The 27,857-nt window shown below is 39.5% G+C and overlaps 1 protein-coding gene across 3 annotated transcripts in view; it reads right to left on the bottom strand.

Moving 5' to 3' along the window:
- VAChT (Vesicular acetylcholine transporter) overlaps positions 1–27,857 on the bottom strand; it is a 46,190-nt gene that overhangs the window by 14,836 nt on the left and 3,497 nt on the right. The window contains exon 1 of one of the 3 annotated variants that reach the window (XM_090389635.1): positions 6,494–6,525. The exons of 1 other annotated variant lie outside the window; for it this stretch is intronic. The gene's annotated coding sequence lies outside the window, so the exon portion shown is untranslated. Of the gene's footprint in view, positions 1–5,246; positions 5,934–6,493; positions 6,526–27,857 lie in introns of those variants that run through there. One more of the 3 variants, XM_090389634.1, reaches the window with a different exon arrangement.

Raw genomic sequence — 27,857 nt, forward strand, 5'->3', positions numbered from 1 at the left:
ATTAAGAATCAAACAAACCAGGAATCCAGTGTCTTCCACTAATAATTGTATTTTGGCTATATACGTACGAGTTATCGATTATATATACAATGGGATAAGGAAACCATATTAAGGGTTGTTTAAAAAAATTTCGAGTCACTTAACTGAAAAAAAATTTGAATTAACTGTAGTCTCACCTATCAACTGTGATCACTTTCATGAACTACTGCAGTGCTCAAAGTGGCTCCACTGAGAGAGGTAAGTCCAAATGGGTCAGGTCTGATGAACATGCGAGTCACATTATTTTTCCCAGATTAAATACAACGTTGCTGAATTGAATCTGCGGTGGTCGTGACATCTGCTTACCTATAGATCAAAGTGTGGGCACGTCCCATCATATGTAGGAGTATGGCTATCGGGACATTTTTCAGAAACTTAAGCAGGTGTCGCTTATCTGTAAAGGACGCAGCACGTAAAGCTCGATCAGATGATCATCAGGAGCCAATACATTCGTGGATAATTACTATTCTTGAAGGATTTTCCTCTTCAGTGCAGGATTCCAATTCTTTGAAACATGTTTCGTCCAGGTTCATGCAGATCATAGAAGAAGGGATGAGTGCCAAACACAAAGCAGCAACTGGCAGGAAACTTGCCAAAGGAGATTGTCAGTTGGCAACAATTCCTGTTCTTTGCACATGTCAGGCATACATGCAAGATCGGCCATACACAGGTAGTAGCGTCCACACCCAAGTTGGGCACTATTACTTGGCACGCGCTTCTGGTTGAATCGTTGTGTATTCCGTTTGGGATCCGCTCTGAAGCCGTGTGCTGAATTCTCAATTCATTCGCACTGAAAAATGTGAGTAAATTAAGTGCACGTCCAGTGGAATCCTGCTATGCCAGCTGCCGGACAGTTTCGACCGTACTGAGTAACACTGAAGAAAGACAATAAGTACGTTAACATACTTTCACGACCTGCTGTGCTACTCTTCAAGATCTACTGCAAGATCTATTTTCCAATGTTTTGTATTTCCTTTGAATCGGAGTTAATTTTTTAATTTCATTATTTCTTTACCATCAGTTTATCGTTTAAAAATGGTGTAAGTTGATTACGCCAATGATATCAGTACGTATAATTACAGCCTTTCTAGTAAGTACGCAAATAAAATTCTGTCCACCTAATAATAATCAATCTTAAACACTTTACCATCGACAAATGCGCTCCACTCCGGTTTTAAAAGCTCGAGACTAATCTTAACGGTTAAAAAGAGTGCGGTATTTACCTTCTAAATTTCACAGATCCAATTACACCGGAAGAATTTTCTTAACTAAGAGATGTTTGGACTTTGATGAAGTGTCCGTCAACATGAAGCCTTTTAATTACGGATTTCCTCACTACAAAATGATTGGCAATCCAAACCAACCACTTTTAAAAAAGCTTATTAATGGAAAAGAAGGACAGAGTAGAAGGGAGAGTAATGGAAGATTTTTCAGAGTCAATAGTTGGTGTAGAGGATCGTAAGAATTATTAACTGGCTCTCCTGAAACGATCTGCTCTGCAATGAGTTTTCCTCATTTGTTTGTACATCCACAGCAATATGTGGTTACACGACTTGCTTATAATTATAGTGAACAGAACTTACTAACTGATTTTATTATTTCACGAAGGAGATCTTAATTTGTTTTATTTTATTTAATTCTTCTGTCATAGAGCAAGACCTGTAGCATCTTATATAAAAGAAGTACGTTAAATTATATAAACATCTTAAAAATAATCATAATACAACGAATATCTTAAAACTTTCAGTGATAAGAAGATTAATGTTTATCTTTGCAGCAATGAATTTATCCATCTGAAAATCTGTGAAGTGCATTTTTAAATTATTTTTATTTATTGTAAATTATTGGTATTATATTTTTGAATGCGAAACCAAACTGGAGATGATAGTCCAAGCACGACAGAACCAGTCGCACAAATAGTTTTAAATAATGAAGACCAAAAGAGTAATGCAGGCTTCTGGAGAACGCCATAAGTGACATTTTCATGATGGATAACTACACTGCTCGACAGAATTAACAGAACAAAATGTTTCTTTCATAAATATTTTATTGTGAACAGTCTCGCCGATGGCGAATATTTCATTTAATAAGCATCCTGGCATGTAAATTCCGAGTATCCAATAGAAATCGATCCACCACCTTACAGCGCCGCACATTATGCAAATTAATGATGCCTATAAAAACACGGATTGCAACCAAATCACGTCATACCTTTTTTTTTCGCTTTCTCAGTGGGAGACAGTCACACCTCCAGTAGTCAGGATGGCAAATCATCGTCGTTTTGATGATTCTTTGAAATGGTGGTCCATTGGACGATCTGAAGCCAGATCGTCTCAGCCAGAGGTGGCGTTTTGGCTTAATGTGTCACGCAGTATCGTCTCGGCACTATGGAAGCATTTTCAAGAGATAGGAACCATTACAAGAAGAGCTGGCCAAGGTCGCCCGAGGGCTACATCAACCAGAACAGACCGCTATCCAACAGTAAGACAAACCCTACAAGTCCTGTCATCGACTTTCTCTTGAGATTGTTGCAGCCACAGGTGAAAATCTTTCCAACTGGACTGTGTTCAGAAGGCTGAATTCAAGTGGATTCTACACAATGAAGCCATTGGATTGTATCCCATTAACGCCAAACCACGGTAGAGCTCGTCGAAACTGGTGCCATAAATATGTGACTTAGAGTTCTGACAAATGGGGTATCGTTCTGTTCTCTGATGAGTCCGTTTGCCTACAACTGGGATGGTGAGCCTACAAATATAATAGACGTTAGTTTAACTGGAGACAACGAGGAATGCGGTACCATCCCTCCAACATCAGAGAAAGGGACACTTACGGTTGGGGAGGTGCTCTCGTGTGGGACGGAATAATGATCAACGGCCGAATCCCTCTTCATGTTTTTGATAGGGGTACCATAACTGCGCAGCGGTATCGAGAACAGATCCTCAAACCCTATGTGCGACTTTTTAGGGGTGCCGTTGTCCCAGATTTTCTCCTCATGCACGACAACGCCACTGTACATAGAGCTCAAGTGGTCGAGGAATATCTTGAAAATGAAGATATGATCGAACATATACTTGTTCGATCGTATGGGACGCCCTTGCGCATTGTATTGCGCGCCGAAAGCCAACTCCTCGGTCACTTGTTGAGCTAAGGTCTGCGCTGGTGGAAGAATGGGATTTGTTGCCACAAGATCTGGCACCCTTATATCGAGCATGTTTCACCGCTTTCAGGCCTGTTTAGCCGTTGGAAGGAATCATGCGCCATACTGATGTCACGTGACCATATTTTTGAGCACCTTGTATTGACTTCTGTAATGTGACCTTTTTGGTAATTCTTATACAACCCCTAAAATGTCTCTTATAACTGTCCAAAGTTTCTTGCTGTCTCCTCATTTTATCGTTACGCTGTGATACACCACCATACCAAATTTTGTTCCGCTTCATCTCAAGCTGCACGAGTTACACCACGTTTTCTACGTGTTCTGTTAATTTTGTTGGGCAGTGTGGATCTATTTTAAGCATTGAAAATTGGACCAAAATCTTTGAAAAATACTCTAGACAAAAAAAGCAAACGATTTAATTAATTCTTTGATATCAAAGAATGGTAAAAAATAAGTGTGCCGAATTTAAAAGTATAAGCGTATACCATTAAAATTATTTCTGTTGAAAACATCGGACAAGTTTTTAAGATAAAAAATGAAGGACCTAGGGACCCTTACCTCAAAACTTGCTGTAAAATCATGAGAGGTAAGCCAAATACTAGAATTCAATTTGTTTCAGCTGGAGATAGCTACGTACACAAGGCAGCGACGGATTGCGAGGAGACTAATCGAATACCTTGACCATAAGCGAATATGTAAGCAAATACCTTTAGCAAATCGAATTCATAAGCGAAACGCATAAAGAGCACAATCGAAAACTGACCTACGGTCGCGAAAGTCATGCTGTTCAGGCATTAATAAATATATATATAAATGATCTATATGACTTCCTCATATTTTATATTCCCTATATTTTATAGTGTAATGAGTTAAAAGTAATTGGCTTCCTCATATTATAGTTTTATATCGTCAATGGGTTATGAGGTTCATAAAGTTTATATTGGTGAGCACACGTCGGTGTAACCTTCACAACGAAATAGCTGCAAGGGTATTTATAAAAGACAATGGTATATCCACTGTTTTGGCCACACCGGTTCGAATGTTAGTAGATGCGATATTTTTTTTTTAACGTTTATTGACTCTGAAAAATTGTGTGTTCAAGGGCCGATTGGAATCTTGTGGAAACTGTTTCACCTGAGATCGGCTAATCACAGCCTCATTTGAAGTGGCCTTTAAGAATTCGTCCAGTTTCCGATCGAACGCGGACTTCTTCAATGAGTGAAAAACAGGAAGCCACCTGTAACGGAAGGATTCTTGAAAGATAACGTCTTTTATTCTTAGTGCAATGCTGAGGCAACTTGTGAAAAAATATCGAAACGTGAGAGGAAAAACGTCTTTACCTTCGCTTCTTTGTCTTTTCTAAGGATCAATTGTCCCCTTCAGCAAATGGAGGGAAGTATTAGTAATAGTAAAGCGATGATGTCCTTCCCTTAGAACGTTACCTTTCCTAATGCGCATTGAATACATTCTTATCAAGTTATAATGACTTATACCCAGCATATCTCTAATTAGACAAAACGAAGGCCTCTTTTTGGGGAAACATCACCCCAAACTAAGGTGACTAAGTCCTCGCGGAGAGTAGTGCCACTTTAGGTTGCAGCAGCATATATTTCTAACATATAAACCACTGCAGCGAACAATCCAAATGAATCCAAGCTAAATCCAAAAGCTAACTTTGCTCCACGTCTTTCTTACAACTACTCACGTCATATTTATTATTATTTATAAATACACCTCTTAACCCAACTGATCGGTAAAAGCATTGACAACAGGAACAGCGCAGCTCCACCTGTTAAAAGACATCAAAGCTGTGTTACTTTAATGTACCATTACATCTGCAACAGCAACTGTCATGTCTGAACGGTGGAAACTACAAAGTCACAAGGGATCTCGTAAAATACTGGTAGTGCTGGAAGGACCATTAGAGGCAACAACGTTTATGATCGTACACTAAAGATTAAAAACCACGGTTTACATTTCTAAAGAGCACTCATACCAATCACACCAATACAGATGTACTCCAACATCTCAGAAATTATCAACTAACCTCATAATCACCTCAGGTGGACGAAATGGAGTCCGCTGTGATGGTGGCATCGTAACGCTGAACGCTTAGAGTGCCATCTTCATCTCCCCTCGCACCCAGTTTTACAGAAAAGCTGACACCAGAATAAACCGCATTACTTTGCGTCCTGAACGCAACAAGTGGTAGTACGACATTACGTAATTAATGATCACGTGAAGGAATGACGTCACGACGAAGGGGAGCATTGGTACCGGGGACGCTCAGGAGATGAAGGAAATTTCCTCCCGTGATTTGTAGCTAATTGGAGAGCGAGTGAAAGTTGCTGCGAATCGTCGGCTATTCGAACGAGGGTTATGGACGCAGAAAAGGAAATAGCGTTCCGTGTAGCGCTCTCCCGTACACAACATCGACACTTGGGAATTGCTTTATTCTGTTACTGCATCCCAGAAGGATCCGAAGCAATACACACGAGATCGCACAATCCCACAGTCATTTTTCGTTAGCCTCTCTGTAGTTAGGCACGCGTACGTGTCTCAAGTATTCTCCTCCAGCGAGCTCATTCGCCAGTCCCACCATCTCAGCTGCTTCCTTTATCTTGGAAATAACCTTTCAGCTAATTGAAAGCATTTCCACGGTGAGCAAGAGGACAGAGATAATTTCAAAGAATTGACATCTTCATTGAAGGATGCGGAAAATCGAAATTTAAAGGATTTCTGTCCCCTGGAAAGAACAGCAAGAAGGGGCAGAACGAATTCCAAAACCTTTGGTAGAATCAGACGAGATAGATAAACGGATGAAAACGAAATTAGCCTCTATAGAAAAGCCAAAATAAGAGAGAGAGAGAGAGAACTGCACAACCGGATGAAGAAATGAGGAGAAGCAATTTTCTTTCCTAAGATGTCCAGAGTTGATGCTGGGATGACTGGGTTCGAGTTTGATAGCTTTAAGTACACCAACAAGCGTTATCTTTCTCTTGCGATAAGTATCGATTCACACGATGCTACTCCCGTCTTCGTTGCCCCACTTCCCCACGAAACCGGTCCCTTTGTTCCACATTTCCTAGTGAACCATGTGGGTTTGACACGCAATTGAAGACACAACGAAAAAGCGGACGAGAACACCTTCCGCCGGCGGAGGTATTCGTCAGTTACACTCTAGCACATTATATCTAGGCCGGCATACAGTAGGGGGAAGGGGAAAAAACACTGATTCACAGAAAAGGGGGCAGCGACCCCTCTTCTGTCATATAATCGCAGTGCGGTACTTACGTTGGTGCAGATAGCGAAGCAGAAATGTCCCGATGGCTGCGATAAAGTGCATAATGGAGATCGCGTTTACACATACGGAACACGGACAGGCAAGAAGGCGTATCTGCTATTGTCACGTGGTCGCGCGTGCGCTCGGAGATGATATTTCTCTATCCATAAAACTGCGCGAGAATAACTTTATGACTAAATAGGTGGCTCGGCAAATTGAATTTGCGATCTTTTTTCTCTCCCCTCGCGTGTGAATCTCGGATGTCTTCTCTCGATGCGACAGGCAGGTCTGATGAAATTAAGGAAGTGCACGAGCCGTGATCAGAATGCGAGGTTCATCGTTCATCGACACTCCGCTGATCAGGCAATCTGCTTCGTAAGACTTTCTTATCATCTTCTGACATTTTATCTTTGCATCTTTCAGTTGAATAACATTTCTTTAGTGATCAAAAGAGTACATAAATTTGCTGGCTGAAAAGCGCATTCAACACCATAAGATCGTATTTCACTTTGCATCAGATAAAAACTGGGAGAAAACATGAAAGGCAACCTCACAGAATGATTAGAAACTCCAATATTAGAATTTTGCAATAAATGATGTAGAGTTGTTTGCGTTTATGTTATTCAAATAGAAGTATTTTCTTTTATTTATGTTGAGTTAGCTTAAAGAAGAATAATGAACTAGGAAACGGAATATTTCAAAGATGATGGAATTGGGGGAACGATTTGTAATCAGAGGGGGAAGGAAGGAAAGAAGGTGAAGAATAAGTATCTATATCATACTTCATGAGACCCGACGTAGTTGTGAAACTCAACTACCTCGGGTCTATTATTTATGAAGAGAGAAGAACAGAAGAGATAACATTTAAATCAACAATGACCGGAATATCTATTGAGAATGTTGCATCCAGAATAATGGAGTCAAAGTATTTTAACGAAGAATTAAAACAAATCATTGAATGATGATGCAGAGACATGGAAAGTAGCTGAGAAGCTTGAGAACAAACTAGAAAGAAGTTGAAATGATTTTTTGGTGAAGATGCTTCCGAAAATCAGGTCGTTTTAAAATGAGGTAATTTTAAAAGAGATGGAACTGGAAGAAGTGGATACAAGAACTGAAGATAAAAGTTTGCGCTGGTGTGGATATGTTAGAGGGATAGCGAAAGAGAGATGGACCAAGGGAAAATGGAAATCAGTGGGGAGAAGGAAAAGAGGGAGACAGAAGACAGACAGAGGAATATTGAAAATGCAGCGAAGTAGTGGAATACCGAAGAGGATGAAGACAAACTGTAGTATTTCTAGAAGAGGGAAAATTTTGGTTTTAACTTCCACAGTGCACGGTTATTTATCAATATAATGATCGTTATAAATTATAATATGATGTATTTGTTCATTATAATTGTTTATTTTTTGGTACTGTTTGGTAATTATTAGAAAAACACGTATACAACACATCATGACGTGTCTAATTTGGTCTTGGAATCATCATACACAATTCACCTCATTCAAGGGGTCACTCGAAAGCTGAATTCAAAAGAAATATCCAAGGTACTGATTACGATAAGAGAACAGAGTTTCTATCAAGGCGCAGTTACGTTTTCCGAACGAAGTTACGTTTTACAGTTTCACTTCTCAATGATCTCAATGATCATTGAGAAGTGAAACCACCGCTTGACTGAGCATTCATACAAGAAATAAACCTCCAATACATTCATAATCAATCTGTTCGATTTATTATACGCAGAGTAGTTTGAAGATTATTATTATTTACTAACATACGCAATCAGAAATCGAACACACGCTTTTTTAAGTTTTCATATTTATTTTACTTCTATTTTTATCTAAACACTGCAGCAGTATTAATAGAGACCAAAAATGCAAGGAAATCAGGTGTTTGTTACATACATCCGCTTTCTCGCCATACACCCTATTTCTACTATTATTATACTCTTCTCATCTCCAGAAGATGCTGACGCAGTTGTCCAGTGAATTTCGCCAGACTATCGACTTCGACAACCCAAGAAGGCAGTTCATTCCTGTGATCACCCACACGACCAATTGTAAACCTCTTAGGGTCCAGTCTATTAGTTTTCCTCAATATTCCTCTGATTTTTGTCTATCCCTTTTTAATATGAAATTCCACACTCATTCATTTAGTTGCCCTCCAGTGCCCGATACATCTCAAGTTCACTTCCCAGAAATGCGAAATTCCTAAGCTCTGTAACCCACCCTCGGAGTTTCTCCTCATAGACGTCCCTTTTCTATTCTTAACATAATTACCATCTTTGGGTTTTTTTCGACGAGTTAAATATCTTTCTTTAGATGTGGTCTCCAGACATGAACGCAAGAACCTGCCATCGACTTCCATAATGTGACCATAATCCCCTTCTTCCTGAATTCAAAGGTACGGCTGACCACTGCAAAGATACTTTGCACCTTCCTGGCTATCTGCTTACATCACATGGTAAGTTCCATGTCTGACTGTCTAAAACGTTTAAACTTTTGAAAAAATGGCTGCCTTCCATAATAATCTTTGAATCTGAAAGTATTCCAGTAGTTTGTAGCAAAAATATGACAACCGAACAAGATACTGACGCAGTATCTTGTTCGGTTGTCACTTTGCTTTTTTTCACTCCGTGCTGAGTTAGTCGGTCTCAGGCGAAGGTAGTAAGGTTTTTTCGCCATAAAACTCGGGTTTTTCGTCGAGTGAAACAGGCCGACCAGAGAGCACACTAAGTTTATCGACATTATACACGTGGGTGTATAAGATTGTTCTTTGGTAATCCTAATATTACAATATTCGTCACTAGGGACAAAGGCGGGTCTATACCCTATTAATTGGCATGTTCGTGTTTTTTCAAACGTGAAGGTATCCGAATATTTTGATAGGGCAGTGCATTTTTTATATGACAACTTCCGAAGACCACATTGCCACTAGAATCGTAGGATCACTCGATTAAGAAACGGTGTGCGACCACAAATGAGTATAACAATATCTTATGCAGTTGTGTGACAGCTTAGATACCTCCTAAGAGGTTCCGGTTAGTCTTCTTAGTAACTCCTGTCGTGAATTTTTGACAATGGCCCCCACAGTTCTTTTATATGGACTCGCTGTTGTATCAAAATAAACAGCATAATGATCTTCGTTTTGCCATTCGCATACTTAATGAAATAGAGATCAATAGATAATTGCATCGTATTTGCAACTGATGGCGAGATAAATGAATCCCAAGGACAGGTAGTTGAGCATTTATCGGTCTTTATTAAGCTTTGCCACCGGATTTTACGCAGTTAGATACTTTGTAGTGATCAGGACTCCTTTATGGTAGGTGACACATCTTCCGTTTCTGTCTATCTTTTGTTAAGCGTTATTCAAAGGATTCTACAAATATTAATAGCATTCCTTTATCTCTGTCCAAAGTCTTCATTCTTCACGAATGCAGGTCCACGATATAAATCATCTTCAATACACAGCGCAGAAGGAGAATAACCTTCGTAATTAATTTCCCCTCAGCAGTACTCACAAAAGAAAGAGAAGAAAACTCAATACAATCCCAAGACCTTTTTAGAATTTCTTTCAAAGAAATTTTAAAAAGGCCTCGGGATTGCGTACTCATCGACATTTAAAAAAAAATTCCAGAACATTTATTTCGAAGGTTTCATCAAACTCTTGTTTTTAATCATAAACTAAATAGGAATGTGTATATTAAATTAAATACAAATATTAGAAACAAGGCTCCTTTAATGAACTCAACGCGTTATATTTCAGGGCGCGTTAGATTTTTATTTCTTAAAATAATTGATTTTTTTCTTTTTCTACGATTAATAGAAGCGAGAAGTAACTAATTATCTTGTAACTAAGTAACTGAAATCTAAGTAATAAAACAAAATAAAATAATTAATTTTTTATTACTTACTAATTGATTTACTAATAATATATCAAAGTAATTATTTTCACTTCTCTGCACATACTTCCTAATACGTAATGTTCCCCGTAATATTTTGTAATCAACAGCACGTATTTCAGGCGCTGTGATTTAATAAATTAAACGATCGTAATATAGGCCAACGCTTTCGTAATGCAGATTATTTACATCCTGGATTTTAATTAAAATATAACACGTATTTCACGTTTCTGTTGTGATTATTATAATAAACAAATTGCAATAATTCATGATGTATGCATTTAGTAAACTGATAACAAAAACGAGCAAAGAGAAGGCACAGAACCGAGAATATATTTACTTTCTGCGCGTCCACCATATTTCCCATTCATCCTTCCAGGCATTCCACAGTAAAAACATAATATACGGTATATGGATAACCCTGTGATAAGTAAGAAATCCCTCGTGGGTAATTGGTAGACTCGATGGTTGGTAGACTGGAAAAGGCCCGGATTCGAGTCCCATCAATGAGGAAAGGAATTTTTATGGGCCTTTTTCACACGTGGCTGAGTTAATCGGTCTCAGGAATGAATTTTTCTGATTTTAAATTTGAATCATCAAAATGAAATAATGAATCTTTTATTTTTATGTATTTATTTATTTATTTGACAAACAGAATGAGAAAGATGCGTAATTCCTCGATTCAAATGAAAGAAAAATGTCTATCCGTTTGTTGCAGTTCACAAACGGAACTCGAGCTTGAATGTCAAGTGATGCGATGCCTCCCTCGAAGCACGCGCTGTCCTAAAAATGAATTTCCCTTCTTGTGTGTGCTGCATCCAAAATTTAAACGCATTTAACTGTTCAAGGATGCGTAACAGTGAGGTGTCACGTGGACACAATTCATTCGCGCGGCACACACACACAAGAAAGTCACCATGTAGCAGCAGTCCTCATCAACCATTCAGTTGTGCATAATTAAAGAGTGTTGATTTTGTTAACAGGTCATTCAAAGAGAACTCTAGCGCTTGCCGGATGAAAAATCTTCCTGCTCTGCATACATAGCCGAAAATACTACGCACGTAAACGCACCAATCCACCCCCACACACGTATCTTGACATTAATGAACACTTCAGCAAGCAAGTTAATAACGAAATGGATAGCAGTAGCTACGACCTTTGTGCAAAGACAATGGAACGATCCTAACATGCTTGGTTGACGTCATCAAGAGGAGGGCAGGAGTTAGTTCCGCTACCGTTAAAGTTACTTCTAAATTCGCAATCAACTCAATAAATGCATCCAAGAATATCCAAATTTCCAACGCTGCTTTTATCACCATTTGTGTGCCCAGTTAATGCGAAATGAGATTCCTCAAACTTCTGCTGGGAGCATTGCCTTTCTTTAACATAAACACAAAACATAAAAAGAGTAAGGTGGAAAAGAACAGCAGTTTGAGCTCAAGCTGGAAAGGATCAGAGGTTTGAGAATCCAAGGGGAATGGTTTATTTTGTGAGACAGCGCTGAACTAGATTAAATCTAAGTTTAATCTAGTTCAGCTTTTAGCATTTTTAAAAACAAATTGAAAATACGCTTAAAGATCACAATTACCAACCTCTGGTTGCTCAATGAACTGGTTTCATGTCGAGTAACGAGGTAATATGTTAGATTTTACGAGAATGATTCCTGCTTTTTATTTAAATAAAAAAAACGGTATATTTTGTCTCATACGAAAGCATGAAAGCGCTTTGAGCAGTTAGAAGTACTCAATGAATGTTTGGATCGTCTTAGTCTCGGACTCTTTCCACAGTGCTAACAACACCGCGTTGGTTGCCAATTTTCAAACGTGCTTAGACGGTTGCCAGATATGGCTGCTGTCAATATATATACAAAGCAGTAGATAATACCGAGGCAACAAAGGTGAAGAGGCATCAGTATATCATGTTTTTAAACTTCATGTATTATATGTGCACTGTCCTCCTTTGGACATTCTTCCGTTGATAGTTGGCCACTTCCTACCCTAGCAGCACGTGTCAGACATATCTCTAAATATGCTCATAGGCCTTCGAGGAGACGATAGTACAAATCTGAACGCAAGACGCCACGATCGACGGAGTCATTAACACACTTCCACGGGGGAATGATAACAGGGTGAAACCGCCACGAAATGACGAAAAATCTCCGAAGATAATGGAACGTGACTGGAGAGCCGACAAAGAATCGTCCGCTCGGAAAGCAAGTCGTCGTTGTCGCAGCGCACGCACACACGCACAGCCTCTCAGTGAGACGATTGGGACACATATCGCACCAGTAAGTGCGCAGGACGCTGCATGATTAGGTTACCAAGGTCATGCAGCTGTCCACAAACCACTAATCACCCTGACTAAGGCCAGATGTCATCTACCTTGGTGTAAGGCCCACTATTCTTGGACTTCAGACCAATGTAAAGCTGTGCTTTGGTGTTAAGAGTAACGGTGCAGGGTCTACCAATCTGACAGTCGTGCCTGGGTGTAGTGGATTCCGGGATTCTACCTGCTGGACTGTATTGTTTCGACAATGAATTTTGACAGAGGCAGCATGATGGTTCGGGCCCTATTTTTAATGATTTGGCTTTGGACCATTCGGTGGACAAAACCATGAATGCCAAGGTGTATGTAGACGTCCTGGATAATAATGCGTTACCTATGTTGTGGCAACACGTCTTGGAAGGCCCATACCTGTACAGCAGGACCGCTCCATGTCATACTACTCGCGTTGTGACTGACTGGTTTGAGGACTTGCGCTTCGATAAGTTGGACTGGCCAGCCCAAATCTCTGATATGAATGTTGTAGAGAACCACTGGAATGAATTTGTCGGGTGCGTGTGAGGAAAGCCTGCCCAGAAAATAGCTGATTTGGTAGCCGCTTTAAAGGCCGAATGGAGGATGATCTCGGAGGATATTTACAATGGAGAGCGTTTCTCGGAGAATAGAGACCATCATAAATACTAAATGTTTCAGCACACCTTATTATTTTTCCTGTAAAAGAAAAATTGTTGTGGATATTAATAGTACGGCAGTGTGGTCACATGTATTTTCCTGAATGAAAAGTGTGAAACTGGCTCCAACACCTAATTCGAAGGCGAAATGAAAAAGAAAACCCAAAAGAGTTCTTTCTGTCGAAACGGGATTGGATTCGATCCAAGCCTTCAACGTAGTTCTTCCACATACAATGGAAGAACTGCGATCGAAGCTATTGTGTCAGAAGAGAGAACACTGTGGTGAAGTAATGTTTTCTAACAAAGAGTCCACTAAATGTTATTATCTTCCACATTCTTAATAATAAAAGTGTTCCAGGGATCCGAAAATTTACAAATTGGAAATTTATACCTAAGTTTAAAATAAGCTCAATCGTAATAATAATTACTTAGCCTCGTCTCACTTCGAAGACAACGACTCAAATTGAATACCCTAACTGAGTTGTAACTAATGAGAAATCAATGAATGAGTAATCCAGTTCGCATATTCCTCAATGACTTATAGTGCAATAGGTACTCATCTCCTTTCTGAAAAGCCCTCGTGGGTTGCACAGTTTGTAGGATTGCCGTCCTCCCCAACGGGTAGGGGAAAGATTTGAGTTCGAATCCCGTCGATGACGGGGGAATTTTTATGGGCCTTTTTTACAACATGGATGAGTTATTCGGTCTCAGGCGAGGTTAGCATGGTTTTTCCTCACTGAAACTCGGGTTTTTCGTCCAACAAACAAAAAAATCGACCTTAGAACACATGCAATTTACAGATAATATACACGGAGCAATATGGCCTTAGTCGCAGATGCTCCTAAAACACAATAACAACAACCAATCTGAAAAGGCAGAGTTCGATTCGATCTCCAGACTGGATAGTGTATTCAATTCCTCTCGGTAAGAGCAAAAATTCTACAGTTTTTGAAACATACCGTTTGGTCATACAAGTGTGTAGGCTTCTTCTAGTCGAGCTTTACAGGGATTTTTCATCCCACAAGCAGGTTTGTTGTTGGTTGATTTGGTAGTTGTTGGCGCATCGGCTTCTGTGGCCATATTGCACCTCCCAAGGTTTTTGCAGTACTTTGATCCAAGCCCGAGGCGAGAATCGAACCCGCGACCTTTGGGTTGCCGGGCAGGTACTTTACCCACTCGGCTAGCCCGGTCGGCCAGGTTTGTTGTTGTTTGATTTTTAGGCGCATCAGCGGTTTAGAACACGTTGCTCCGTTATGCCTGTACACACGTGTGTTGTGTTCACAGACCGATTTGCATGTTGTTGTACGAGCTGAAAAACCAGGAATAACTTACGGGGACGAATCCTACTCCCTCCGATGATATTGGCTAACTACAACCCTGATTGAAGAGACCTTTACAGAAAGTCCTCCAGTCATCAACGAGATTAGACTCCATACTTCCCAAATGGGTAACAGGTGGCAAAAGCACTTATCACGGACGTCTCATAAACAGGCAAACCCGAAAACGCACACACGATAAACAGACACCTAAGACATTCTAAGAAAATGTCGCAACTTCGAGATCCCGGAGCATTAGAGAAATCATTATTTTAGTACCAAACTTGAATTGTGAAGCCATAAACACTGTTGTAGAATAAATATGGCATTTAAACTTTATTCCTTATTGGAAGCAATGTCGAATGAATACAATTATCAATAATTTTGAATTGTTATTGGCTGCCCTGGTGTGATTGTAGTTAAGGTAAACTGGGAAGATAAGATTTTATCTTCCAAATATACCGAATCCGCAAGGATTTCGTCCTACATTGGGCTGCTTCCAGTTTCTGATTCATGTTTGTGCATTACTAAACTCGAAGTTTTGAAGATACTTAAGTTTCTGCAGTAATTGTTTCAATTGTGATTACTGACCAATCCGGAATAATTAGCCTTTGTCAGGCTAATTAAATCTGTCAGTATGTATCTGATCGATGATTGCTGCCTCACGATCTTCACCAATAAATTACGCGGATCTCAGTTATTGTTACTAATAAACTTTGACCTACTGACAGATTCATTATCGCAGAAACTCAATAAGAAAGTCGTCAATTTGTGGATGAAGTGAAATGATTCACTTTGCATTTCAGTGCATCCGATAAGTAGTTCACCTTCCTCCAACCCAGTCGCTGAAATTCGTTATCTAAACGGCGATCTCCAAGACTGTAATGTCTTTTTAAAGGATTAGATTACGATAAAAGTATGCTTAGCGCCAAAGCAACTAAGGTTACGAGGCTTCAGTATATTGTGGGTGTGTAACTGCGTGTATTATCGGTCGGTTTGCTGTTTGTTGAACGACAAAAGCGAGTTTCCAGGAGAAAAAAAATCATGCAGCCGACTAACGCAGCCACTCTAAATGTCCTCGATGTATTCTTATCCTCACTTCCAAGGACAAAAAACATTGATCCTCTAGATTTTAAACTAATTAATTGAGCAACACTCACATCTTGGACAAAGGCAGCAAAAGAAGGAAAACACCATTTTAGTTCTGCTGCACTTGAGAAAGCATGACGTAAGGCACCAAATACAATTAATAAGTCCTATGTTCAAGGTTCTTTTCTTAGATACTTCATTGTGTTGACAACAACGGGAGACTTTCTGCTGTCACTGAAGACCGAGTGCTGGACGAAGGCTTGGGACTCTGAGACAAATACTGTTATCCACGGTTCTGCCTAAGTTGCTTTGTTTTTTTAAAGAATATTTAAAACTTTTACTGAGTAGAGCAAACGCCTGTTACCTGGTGATCCCTTCGTTCATTTTATTAAAATCTTAAAAGAAAAAATGTCATTTATTAATTTAAATTTAATAAACGAGCAGCATTAGTTGTTCTTCATTTATCTGATCAGCTACAATGGATCGGGAGTTTTTAACATCTAGATGGTGGTCTAAGGGTATGAGGACTAAGAGATTCCCAGGAAAATATTCCCTATACCAAAACACTGCCGCAAGAAATTAGATAGGGTAAAAGCATACAAAATGGTTATTGTTTATTCAAATGGAATTTTTACTTCCATACACTGCTTGGTTTGTTCAGAGTTCGGCATAAGTTCGCTAATAGGGGCTATCCATCAGATGATGAGAAACCAGTAAGTTTCGAAGCAGCTGTCCTAGCAGTGTCTCAGATTTGCAAGATGATATACAATTTAAAAAGATATAACAACTTAGGTAGAACCGGTGATGGCGGCATTTGTCTCTAAATTGAACATAAGCCCAAGGCCGAGCTCTCAGCCCTTGGTATTTAGTATACCAAGATTGTATACCTTGCATCGTAGAACTATACAATGCTCTCTGCAGGGTTCCTTTCTTGGACACATTGATTTGGTATGGATATAGAGACATGCTTCCATATGTTAACGTCAATGATTTCGAAGCCCATGGCTCATAGAATATTTTTCTGTCTCCACACTCTACTGTAGTTATTTTGTCGTATATACAAGAGGTGTTATAAAAATAATACGACTAATAATCCTCAAAAGAAATTACTAATTTGACAGGAAACTTTCCTTTATAAGTCTTCAAGGTAGCTTCCCTCCGACTGAATAAATCGTTCCTAACAGTCAGTCCATCTTTCTGATCTCCTCTTAAGAAAGTTTCCTAACTGTGTTTTAAGCTCCACATCCGATCTAAATTGCCATTTGCGTTGAACTAGCCTCATCTGGCGAATAGCACGGAGCTACATCAATTCATCGCTTATTTGTTCAGTGGTATCCTGAGCAGTCTGCGAGCGATGGACAAGGGCTACACCACCCTGATTTGATACAACTGCAATGTTCAGCCTATAGATAACTGGTTATTTACAACAGACCTTAATTATTTTGGACCATTTTCTGTTGAAATAATCCTGAGTGGACGTTGGAAGCCTTCCGGCTTTTATATCATTCAGAAATCCATTTGTGCCAGCCGAAAACTTGAATCCGCGATGGATAATCTTCTTTTAAAAGCGGCTCATGTCTCGTTATATGTTTCAATTTGTGGTTTTCGCAAGAGAATGCAAAATTTATGACAGCTTGTTGATTGCAAACAAATCTTTTGCTCTTTAAATCTCTGTTGTAAACATGAACATCCGAAGGCAACTTTCTCAGAGACCAACTGAGCTAAGGAGAGGATCAATTTAGAGCAAGAATACCTTTGGACGGGCGAGTGGCATCACTCAACTTTTCTGTTGTTCTTCCAACATAGCGTCCTCTACGCTCCTGCCCCGTAATTTTATTCTATTGAATTTTGAAAACTAGAAGTGAACGAAAATAAAGTTCAGTCTTTGCAGGGTGAGAAAAATCGGATGGCTACGAAATCCTGACTTTTGTAAACTTCATCACGTCCGAAGTGGGTTCTACTAAGGAGAGAGATCAGGAGAACTTGAGGACTAGTGAAACACGAGCGTTTTACGAAGTTACTCTCGGATTATTTGTGCAATTTATGGGCATAAATTGCACAAATAATCGTTTTAGGTTGGGGCGCACTATACCATTATGCGCAATACCTCGAGTTTTCTATGATATTTATGAAACTACTCGAATCTCTCCTTCTAGAATATAAGGTCCCTCACAATGCGGTGCCCGCCAACCTTCTGCTATCGCAAGGTGGTATCAACATAACTCTGGGTACTATGGCTGTTAAAAGATATCATTCCATGAAGACCAACTGCCTCGGCCAGCCTTGGGCAACTTATTCCAACGTTTCGCACTATGCTGCCTGAAGATAAAACTTCACAAGATCTAGTCCACTGTTTCTTCCTATTATTTTATAGCGCCTAAGCGCGTACTACTCACACAAGGCAGAAAGGGCAGGATTTGAATCCAATCAATGACTCGAGGAACTTTTATGGGCTTTTTTCACTCTCTGTCTGAGTTAGTCATTCTCAAGCGAAGAGAGTAAGGGTTTTTCATCCGGAAAATGGGTTTTTTTTCCAGAAAAACAGGCAAACCAAATATACAAACGCACAATTTACAGATGATAATACACACGGGTAGATGAGGTAACTATATTAGCCCTAATATGATAAATTTTAAGGTTTTATAGTTCCATTTCATCGACGGGAATTGTACCTGGGCATTTTCCAACCGGTATGGGGAATGTCGATGATTATAACCACTATTCGAGGGCGAAAAGGCATTCATTATCTAATTTTATGCCTTCTTTTTATGAATAAACGAAATCAAAAGGCAGTTTATTAACAAATAGTAATTATCAATAATATAAACCTATAGTTGCGATCCAAACAACTTTGCTGTCTTTCATATATGAAACTCATTAATCGTATTATCATCGATATTAATATTTATTAAAACTTAAAAAATTTAAGACTGAAATTACTAGTACGTAATAGCAATGCAAGGGAAGAAAATGAAATAATTAAAATAAATTTAAAAAAATTGTCGAGGGGGCATAGTCGGCTTCACTAATGATTAAATCTTTTTAAGTAAATTTTTCTGGTGTTTTTTTTTTTTTTTTTGAGAGAGACGTGGAGACGTTAAGTGTTATGTAGGGCGACCCCTAAACGTTAGTTCAACTCCGCCTTGTAACAAATGAATATGTTTCCTTTAAGATGTAAACTTTCCACTGCTGTCCCTTCTTGGCACCTTCTCTAGAAGATTTATAGACTGTGCTGCCACTTTATTAGGTACACCCCTGCTGTGCACACAAATGGTTTGTCCCACAACGTTGCAAGTCACATGACCACAGTTGTGGATATAAATTCAGCGGAACAACCTTTCTAGTATCAGTTAAGCGTACAAACCGTAGCAAGAATGGGGAAAAGGAGTGATCTAACGGACTTCGAACGTGGCATGGTAGTAAGTGCAAGACGTGCTGGACAAAGCATCTCTGAAACGGCAGTTCTCCTGAACTTTTCACGCACCACAGTTTCAAGGGTGTATCGAGAATGGTGCAACGAACAGAAAACATCCTCTCAATGACACTCCTGTGGAAGAAAATCGCTTGTTGATGAGAGAAGTCAGAGAAGGATGGCTAGAATTGTGCAAGCAAACAGACGGGACCACAATGTCGCACATCATAATACAACCTTGGTGCGCAGAACAAAATATCACAACGGACCACTAGTCGCACTTTGTCGCGAATGAGCTACAACAACCGAAGGCCACATCGCGTACCTTTGTTATCTATGAAGAACAATAGCATGCCTCTGTGGGCACAGTAATACCCGCACTGGAAAACAGTTGCTTGGTCTGACGAGTCGAAGTTCGTGGTGCATCATATTGATGGAAGGCTCAGAATTTGGCGAAAACAACATGAATCCATGGACCTGTCATGTCTGACGACTACTGTGCAAGGTGGTGGGGGCAGTGTTATGCTGTGGGGAATGTTTCCTTGGCACACGTTAAGTCCATTGATACCCATATATTCATGTCTGAATGCCACATCGTACCTAAACATCGTTGCTGACCAAGTGCATCCGTTCATGTTGAGAGTTTATCCTCAGTCAGATGGTTACTTCCAGCAGGATAATGGCCGGTGCACAATGCCCGAACCACTATGTAATGGTTCCAGGAACATGGCAATGTCTTTTGTTTGCTGCAGTGGTCCGCTCAGTCCGCGGATCTCAATCCTATTGAACAACTTTGGAATGAGCTGGAAAGGGTTGTTCGCTGCAGGCCTACACCTCCGTCGAATCTCAAGGAAATGCGTGACACACTCATGTCTGCATGTTACTTCATTCCTGCACAACGTTTTCAGCATCTTGTTCAATCCATGCCTAGACGAATTCAGGCTGATTTTAAAGGCTAAAGGAGGTTTAACACGCTAGGTAGGTGTACCTAATAAAGTGGCAGCACAGTGTATATTTCTTTAGATGTGGCCTCCAAACCTGGATGTCTTCGCTGGTAGCACAGTGCATATAAGCACTGTCCTCTAGGTAGAAAAAGACCTGAGCTCGAATCCCAGCGATGACGCCAGGAACTTTTATGGGCTTTTTCATAACGTAGCTGAGTAGTAGGTCTCAGGCGAGGCTAGCATGGCTTTTTTTCCCCCTGAAACTCGGGTTTTTCTTCCAATTAACATGCAAATTGAACAGAACAGACGCGGATAACGATTTATCTCTCTCTCTCTCTCTCTCTCTCTCTCTCTCTCTCTCTCCCCCAGCAGAATCTCGATAAATTATCGAACACAACACTGTGCCCTTCTTGCCGCCTGCTTACACTGATTTTAATTCCTCCTCCTCCTCTCTAGTCTATAAACTACTCCTCCTGTTTCTCTTCCCCAAGCGCAACACCTTGCATTTGGTAGCATTAAACTTTAGCTGCCATTCTTACAATTTGGCCAAAACTTTCGAAGCAAAATAGCCTAGCTCTGAATTTCACAACCTTTATGTCTTTAGCAAGCTCTGGCAACTTTCCCTCTATTCCTTCATCAAAATCACTTAGGAAGAGGAGTCGGAGCACTGATCCCCGAGGGACCCCACTTGTTATTATTCCAGTAGTTAACTCTGAGAAATACCCATTTATGACTGCTCTCTGTCTTCAATCAATCCAATCAGCCTCTACTCCACCGATGGATCTTCCCTGTTTTCCCGACATTCTCTAATTTATACAATAACCTCTTATAAGTACGAAAATAAATAATTACATTCGTATATATAACGTTAAAGTTATTTTATATATACAACTACTTAATAACATCGTCATAATACTCGTAATTCCAGATTTACCAGTAAAAACCATGCCGATACCCATTCACAATATAATTATTGTCCAGATGGTCCGATATTACGTCTTTAACCATAATCTTACCAACCAAGGCAGTTAGACTCACTGTTCTATAATTGTCCAATACTTCTTTAGCCTTCTCCCTTATGGATTTGCGATATTTCTTGGCGATTATTTCTTGGACCCATCCAATCCAGGGAATAATCCCTTGTTTCCTCTTTAGGCTTATTGGTAATGAGGTACGCGCACTTTTAACTGTAATAAATTTCCAAGGTTGCCTTCATTTATAGTAACTCAGTACATAACGCTGTACAGTGAACTATGTATAAATTATCGTTCGCGATACATTAAACTACTGGTACAGCCATAAACATCAGGTATTATTGTTCGAAAAATAATTTATTGCTGGAATAATAAAACGATGCTGCTTTGTTATGGGGTGACTTCTTACGTTGATGCTGCTAATTATAAAATGCTAAACTTGGAAAGTGCATTACCTTTTGTATTAACGATGAGTTTCTGCTGAACGCAAAGAGAAACAGAAAGGGCGTATTAACTTTCAGACCGGATATTGCTCGTATGTAATGTGACTCACCGTGACGATTATTGTTAAATATCATTTGTATATTTTCCAGGAGAGCTGGATACCAATGAAAAATCGCTTAAAGAGTATTATTGTTAATACTGGAAAATTTGTTCAATTTGTTCCCTCCAAAACATTTTCCTGTGTTTAAAGATTTTGGTCCCATCATATCGTATACATAACAGTGTACAGTCTTTAAGATTTTCTAATGTTTTGCCACCGATTGTCCAGTTTACTACACTTCAGAAGTCGCCGTCATGGGTAGTACAGTTGGTGTAATCACTGTCCTCCCTGCACCGGGTGGAAAAAGGCCCGAGTTCGAATCCCGTCAAGGACTCCTCAATTTTTGTGGGCCTTTTTCACAACGTGGCCGAGTTAGTCGGTCTCAGGGGAAGGTATCATGAGTTTTTTCTTCCGGAAACTCTAGTTTCTCTTCCAGTAAACTGGAAAATCGACACAGAATACGCGCAATTTACAAACAATATATACGGTGCAATATGGGCTGAGTCGCTGATGTGCCTGAAAAAAAAATAAAACTAAAACCCTGCGGAGAAATGTGGTCTTAGTTGCTGATGCTCCTAACCCTACAACAACCACCATCTACTATTCTTTGTGCCCTATTCCTGAAGTTGTTTAGGCACTCATTCGAGATTGCTGCATTTTTTCTGTGGCATGATGTGAAAAATTATATGCCACAATCTATCGCTGAAGGTTTAAAATCCAGCTGCATATGTCACAAATTATGAGAGTGACAATGCAAATACAAGTTAGTTGCTATTTGCTTGTTTGTACCTCCGGTTGACAACTTTCATCACTGTATTATAACCGACCAGACTTCTAAATGTGTGATAAGCGGAAATAAATCTTTGAAAACAAATTGGAATCATTTGGTTCGCTCTTACAGGACGAAAAATCCGTGCTTCTGGAAGGAAAACTATGCAACCTCATCTGAGACCGACCAACTCAGCCACATTACGAAAACAAAAGCCCATAAAAATTCATAGCATCATTGACGAGATTAGATCTCAAGCCATTTCCACCCGGGCTGGGATGGAAGTGATTATAATTACTGCACCACCAGCGAGAGTTTCTTGCTACGGAAAACTGATAATAAAGCTAACGATGTTCGGCATCAGTAATCCAGTCCCAAAATAATATACCATTTAGGTGGTACGCTGGTATCAGTCAGTGAATAACAGACAACCCTGGCTACTTCTCAGTGGTGTGTGCGGTAACGTGGGGTCCCACGACCAAATTCCAGGCACAACAACAGGACCCAACACAACACTTACATAAGCAACACAAAACATTTGTCCTGGCATTTCACAGTAGTACTGTTTGTCACCACCGTGTACTTACTGCGCAGAAGTGGGGAACCACCGGAGGCACTACCCCCTAACACTATATACGCTATGCACACTATGCTACCCAATATGATAAAAACGAAAACCTTGGATTAATCGTACAGACCGACACGAAGTTCTCTGAGCATTGCAGATGGGCTGCCAGGATAGCTCACGGGATTTTTGAATTGATTGAATGATTGAATTTTCCAAGCAGGGACAAGGAGGTGATAACCCCGTTGTAGAAGGAAATGGGCAGACCGCATCTTGAGGATTGAATACAGGTCTGGAAGCCTCATAAGAAGGATATGGATCTGATGGAACGGGTGCAGAGAAGAGCAACAAGATTGGTTAGGGAAAGAAGAGGGTACTCTTACCAAGAAAGGCTTCAATTCTGCAAATTGCAGTGTCTGGATGCAGGCACCTGAGACGATTGAAGTGTTTAAAGCTTTTAATGGATCGAGTAAATTAAATGTTGACAGCATCCTTTTTGAACACACATGAGTAACCTGAAAAAAGGGTGATTGCGCGAGAGAGCGCAGAAGCACATGCGTTTGAGTGGACGGTGGTTTAAGCCCGCGTGACTTCTGAATACCGTATTCATTCTTCTGATTGTCGAAATGATTTATCGTAAGATCGTGCTGGAGCATAAAAATAAATAAATATAGATGTGGGAAAATTGCTTTCAACCAATTGATCGTTAAAATAAGCTTCCATCTGGCATTGTACAAATGGGGATGGTTTGAATAACTTTAAGAAAGAATTAGATAAATTATTACAGGAGTTAGACAAATGATGTCTACCTCCTGTGTGGGTGGTGTTTACATCCTGCACCATTCTGTATAAATTTACTTCCTTGTATCATTTGCCATCAATAATAGTTAAAGTATTTAGTTAATAGTTAATAACAGTTAATAGTCAATTTCTTTTGCCACTAATAATAGTTATACTATTAATAATGAAAAGAAATAAAAACCTTTAGAAGACAATGACCAGCATGTATAACAAAGTTGGCAAACAGACGTGTGCAGAAAAGAACTCAAACACAGTAAATCTTCAATTTTAACAAAATTTGACTGGCAGCAGATTACCACTATAAGGTCACGGTAAAACTAAAAAAGGTAAACTTGAACCGTCACCAATCCACTACAGGATGGAAGCCTCCTCACCGATTCATGTTGAGGAAAATGGACCATAATCTACCACCCTGGTCTAGTGCAGGCTGACAGATCGACCGTATTTAGGGGCTTGAACCCCGGTCTATTCAAAGAGCATATGCTCCTGCACTTGGCCACTCGACTACGAAGGCCTCTATGGTCACTGTAAATTATCTTTAATTAATTATATGCTATATATCAACCAGTGAAGTCAGGATAAATAAGATTTTATTATTAACTCTAAGCGTTTCTAAAATATACATATACAGAGTTAATTATAATAGTAGGGTTTAAGGCGTATCAGCAACTTGAACTATATTGCGCCTATGTATTATATCTGTTGTTTTAGTGTGGTCGATTTGCCTGTTACTGAGCGAAAAATTAGAGTTTCCGCGAGAGAAAACCTTGCTATTCTCGCTTGAGTCCGACTAATTCAGCCACATTGTGAAAAAGACCCAAGAAAATTCCAGGCGTCATTGAAGGGATTGAAACTCAGGTGTTTTCCACCCGGTTTAGGTAGGGCAGTGATTATACCAGCTGTGCTACCCACGAGGGCGTATACAGCGTCACTGATTAAATTTTCAATTATGTGGGAGTACAAATCAAATTTTCTCAAAAAAAGAAAAAAAAGTCTTTAAATTTAACAGACATTCTGCGATAATGGACACATGCCAGTCCATAAAATTCAGTGTTTGCTGTAATTCTGTTGAATCCAATTTAACTGTATATCAGATTCGATACCTCACTCGTTCGGAAAGGTCTACGGTGTTCGAATCGCTTCGGATAAAGGAAGAATTTTTACGAATCTTTAATCGGGCAGTACTTATGTACTACCTCAAACGGACGACGTGGGGTTAATCCTGAGTAATATTAATAGTATTCAGGAGTTTTTCTATACAATATGCAAATCAACCTGTGAACACACACTCGTGCACATCTAATGCACTGAAACAAAGAAACAAACTCAAAACCACGAATACCAAATCTGTTACAATATGCAAATTATACAACCAGATAAAGACAATGTTTTTCAAGCACCTCTGTTTTGCCTTTATCGCTCGCGCTATCCATTTCGCGATAGCCACCTTTGCGAAAACCTCATGAAATCCCTCTCTTTGTATGATTCCTTGAGGTAGATAGCAACAGAAGGAATTTTTCCACTGTTGATTATCTAGATGATCCCATGAAAGCCGTTTGGTTTTAAGTCAGACGACTGGTGTCCACAGCACATTGGCCACAAAGTCGAAGTCCAGAGGATATTGGCATTATGTTCGAGAAAGTTTTAGCCTTCTTTTCTTAAATTTTCTTCAATTTTGATAGTCACCCATTCCTGAAAAACAGAAGCGACCCTATATCGTGATGGAACCACCATCGTGCTTGACTGTATGCACTAAACAACGTTCCACCAGTTTTAAATCAGTCGACTCTCGCATAAATTCTACACTTGGATACAAACATTTCATATTTGTATTCATCAGTCCACAATACATTTTTCCACTTTTAAATTGTCCAACGTTGATGGGTCTTAGCCCAACCCAACAGTTTCTTTCTCGGATTTCAAGCATCGATTACGTTTAGAAATCAGTGTTGTGGTCTTATTCTTGTGCTTTCGTTGTTACGCGCGGTCGTCTTGATCGTGGTTTGTCCTTTAAACTGCCAGTCTCCTAAGCGTCGAATGGTAGTTTGTGCGCCTTCAAATGAAACACCTAGTTAGTTTTTTGTCGATACTTCTCAATGAATAACTTTCTCTTCTTTATACAGAGTTATAATAGCACTTTTTTTTCAACGCTCACTTCCTTATTTCTTGCCAAGTTTATCAAAACCTTTCTAAATGTTGGGTGTTCGATTTTATAAGTTACAGCGTTTACTTCTCAATTTATATTATTGCAAGGAAGGTAGTAGAGTTTTAGGAGAATCAGCGACTAAGGCCATATTGCTCCGCGTATATTGTCTGTAAATTACGTCTGTTCTGAGTTCGATTTTCTGTTTGCTGGACGAAAAATCCGAGTTTCCGGGAGAAAAAACCGTGTTATCCTCGCCTGAGACCAACTAACTCAGTCACGTTGTGAAAACGACCCATAAAAATTCCTCATGTCATCGACAGGACTCGAACTCAGGTCTTTTCCACCCGGACGGCGATTCTACCAACTGTGCTATCCACGAGGGCATGTTATTGCAAAGCACTCTAGAATCATCTGCTGCAAATCGTCATTGCAAAGCACTCTAGAATCATCTATAATATAAAATAATATCTAAACAATACTCCCACTTTCTACATCTGCATATTTCTACGTCTGCATCCTTTCTACAGCACTCAGGAATCTTCTACAATGTACTACTGCACATTCAGAAATCTTCTACATCTTTCTGGAATATGCTCGAATATTTAAGAAATTTCTTAAATATCATTTAAGTTTTTTTGATTTTTTTACATAATAGAAAATTTGTAAAAAAGTTGGTCCTATTTTAATAAAAACCTTGAAAATTAAGAAAAATTAAACGTGATTGCAAACTTTTACGCTGGAATGTATCTATTAAAGACCTGTCTGAGGATATCTTCTTGTCACCTGCGCAAAAGATCTGAATTTAAATGTGCGGCATTAGTTACTGAGAATCCGCAGCACAGTAACTTATTTCAGAATGTGTTCATTCTACAGGAAGATTATATCAAAACATACACACTACGGAGGATTTAATGAGGGAAGTCTTTAGGCAGCTGATTTGTTCAAACTATTTCATGACACAGGCTTTTCTGTGCATAGGATAAAGAGAAAACAGACTACTCTGTTTCCTTCACCCAAATACGCAAAAGAGCCCAGTTGAACTGTCGAGCACAGTAGGACCATTGGATCCAGGAGCAATACACCATCGTGCTCTTCAATTATGAGTCGAAATTCATTCTTTGATGCACTTTTAAGTTGAAGGGAAACCAGATTCTAACCTCCGACATTACAGAAGAAGATATGTTTGAAAGAACTGGTTGAATAGTGGGGACAGAATCGCTGTCAACAGTCGTACAGATTTCCATGTACTGCTATGAGTGACTGTCATGGTTGGAAGGTATCTTATCGAGATAAGATCTTATTCTTATGGTCACCCCTTTTTCCGATGAAATTGGTCCGAACTTCCATTTAATGGATGACAATGCACAGGCATGCATTATCATCCGTTTGTGGTTGTTCTCCTAGCGAATCTTCACATTTAGAGGGAAAACAGAATCTGAATGGAAATGATGCATGTTTTGGAAGCTCTTGGAAAGGTGAAAAGGTGTTAGTCACAGCCATCTCCCAAAATCTCACTAAGCTTGCGTCAGCTCTTATGCAATACGAGAAAGATTGACACTAACAGTTCTAATTGACACTCTCATTCACGAGTTCACACGTCTTGTTAAGGTAATTCCATGAATTACCGTTCATTAAATTAGTCATCCAGGATGCTAAGAAACATCCTTTGCAACAATCCAAACAATAGCAGCTACGTTGAGACATTTCATCCCACCTTCAAATTTCATACTTCTTGATTCGGACGAAGTACTGTATTGAGACGATATGAAAGTTTAATTAATAAAATACAGAAAATTTCACAAATAAAATAATAATAAAGTGCATTTTCTTATCTTCGATACTTATTGCACAGGAAAGGCGCGTTATATTTGTAAAATAGTTCTTTCACATGGTAGGGAAAAGTTGCAACAGTATCTCCAAGCAGAATCATGTAGGCGGAAAAATATTAATTTTATTT

This window comes from Mastigoproctus giganteus, chromosome 2 (assembly GCF_048544385.1).
Source record: "Mastigoproctus giganteus isolate SK-2022 chromosome 2, ASM4854438v1, whole genome shotgun sequence".
NCBI classification, from domain to species: domain Eukaryota; kingdom Metazoa; phylum Arthropoda; class Arachnida; order Uropygi; family Thelyphonidae; genus Mastigoproctus; species Mastigoproctus giganteus.